General features: G+C 39.2%; 1 pseudogene; it reads left to right on the top strand.

The window, feature by feature from the left end:
* Positions 1-2,475: 2,475 nt before the first annotated feature.
* LOC105680271 overlaps positions 2,476-2,664 on the top strand; it is a 1,435-nt pseudogene continuing 1,246 nt past the window's right edge.

Raw genomic sequence — 2,664 nt, 5'->3', positions numbered from 1 at the left:
AAATTGACCGATTTTGGACCTTGCTGCTGACGAAAAATTTTAACAGGGTACGCCTTTTTACCGCTTCTTCTTGAAGAAGTCGCCTACGATATAAAGATTTCATACGAAGAATTATTCAGGACGTTCGGTTCCATACAACCGCATACTCGTATAAAAGACTCCGATGTAGTACTTCAGTACATTCACTGAAATTTAGACAAGAAGAGATCGAATAGATCTTATAGAAGGATCAAGGAAACGAGTGACAATATACTGACTTCATCTTCCATTCTACGATATTCGACCGATACTATATATGTAACGTTATACCTTTTGAATTTCTAAACGATGCTTTATTAAGCTTCTTTCTTACACTTGAACCATACTCCTGACTACGAACGCAACTCACGGTGCAAAAGAGTTAGAATTACTATCTATGTTGCGAATATTACCTAAACATGGATATACTGTGTTTTGTACCTTTCGTCCACTGTACATTGAAATTGCTACGCTACGCTGTCTACGTATATTTCATATAAATTAGCCGATCAATACATTCTTCGTTGAGACCTGTGAACCTGTACCTAAGCAACGTCCAGCAATAAGTTCCACTAGTTCGAGGAACCTCTGGCTGTATCAGACACTGAACCAGCGAGAAACAGAAGCATGAACGGTACCAGTGATTGTCATTCGACGCGTAGACATATTAGGGAAATGAATCACTTGACTCTGTAAGCCTTATCAACATCGGTTTCGTGCGAAGAATACTGGTCGACTCCTTTTTACAGTTCGTTTGATTATCCTCCGATCGTGAATCTATTACGTTGGAATACAATGCCAGCGTAGGTACTAGACACACCGCGTTAACGGACAATGTCGGAATACGTTGTCTTGGGCGACGCTCATAGAAAAATTCGCGCGAGGCGATCATTTCAACGAAGCGAGCATGCATCGCGCCGGTTTTCCAGACCGTGGCGTTCCTTGACATTTTATCACGTAACTAAGGTCGATTGGTAGAGACGATTCCTGTCTGCTCGTAGCGACGTGCAACATCATTAAAAGCGCTTTGATTGTTCTTGGATAGAATTAAATATATCAACACTACGCGGTAGGTCTTGAACATACTGTAGGTATAACGTCTGAAACTTAGAACAGGTGCAACGCGTTTGAATTTTTAATTTACGATCTTTTCATTTAACAAAGTGAGATATTACGAATACAATTTTATTTAGTATTTAGAATTATTCAAAGAAATACTTTGCATTTAATTGATATAGTACATAATTAATTTGATTTGAATTACAGGAAGTAGGTGGAATACGCAGTTTGTGTAACTGGATATGTATCTAACTTACAATCCTCCAGAAGAGTTTTTATACGCTATATAAAGAGATCATTTTCACTGAAGTAAAGCATATTGTATAACGACCGTAGCAGTATATTTATTTCCTAACAAAGTATAAAGCGATAATGGAATAATATTAGCTTTATCGAACAAAATTGTCGAAAGTCGGATCGTTTCGGCGAGTCGGTAGATAAATGTCAAACGCAAGGAAACGATTGGTCAGAACGTTGATTTTACGACGTTCTCCATTTTAATTTCAATATCAAGTGCATTTAAATGCAGTGGAGGTCTATTGGAACACCTGAAACCGTTTCCAAGATCGTTGTTCCATGCTTCGGAATCGCGGAATAATCCGCTACTGTTCGAGTCCCGTTGTTGCCGGACTATCGGAACCTCACTCACCATTGTCTTGGATAAGGCTTCTAAAAAAATTCGCACTGACGTCTTCATCGAAACCGCCTTGAACTTCGCTAGACTCGGATCTCTCAGTGTTTCATAGTCTTACGTCAACCGAATGACAAATTTCTACGACGTTTCATCCTTTTAAGGTTTCGTTCTTCCAACGAAACTATAAAATTTCAAACTTTTGTATTTTAGTAACACTAAAGTAATTATTAATAATTGTGGGAAGATGTAAAAAATACCTTCAAGTATAATATAAATTAAAGAGAATATAAAGGAAATAGGAAGCGATTTTTAACACTACATAGATTAATTGGCTGTCTAAGGAAGGAACTTTCTACTTTTCAATATAGGCAGTACGTAGCTATTAATCAGGATAGGTGAAGCATATTCGCAACGTAATACAACTATAATCGATAAAAGATTAAACCAAACACTAAAGTTTCGTTGTAGGAAAAATCCACTTTCGAAATCGTTCCTAAATATCCAGGAATTTTATACAAATTTTATACGATTACCTAGTATCAGATTTTATCAACCACTTCTAATCCGTTTTCGTACTATTAGACGACTATTTCGAAGGTCAAACGTCATACGATTCTTAATTCTCAGAAAATACTAACTTGCAGCAAACTGCGACTTAAAACTTTGCGTACGTAAGTAAACAATCGGTACCAGGCGGCGAACGAGCGAATAGTAGGCAGAAGTCTCTAGACATTTTGTCGTGTGGCGGACGTAGCGATTAGAAAATGTCGTCTCGCGTCGGGAAGACGAGCGAGCGTGGCAAACGGCGGCCGTCCGTTCCTTGAAAGCAGAAGGTACATAGTTGCGGACGGTGCAATCGGCCGTGCCGGTGGCGTTTCTAACAAATTAACGGCCGATATCTCGTCGTTGCCCTGCTCCTACCTTCTGGCTCCACCTCCCGGGTGTACCGGCTG

Source organism: Bombus impatiens, unplaced genomic scaffold (genome assembly GCF_000188095.3).
Source record: "Bombus impatiens unplaced genomic scaffold, BIMP_2.2 scf_0127, whole genome shotgun sequence".
Lineage (NCBI taxonomy): Eukaryota > Metazoa > Arthropoda > Insecta > Hymenoptera > Apidae > Bombus > Bombus impatiens.
Note: the sequence above shows the minus strand (reverse complement) of the source record. Positions and strands in the feature narration are given on the sequence as shown.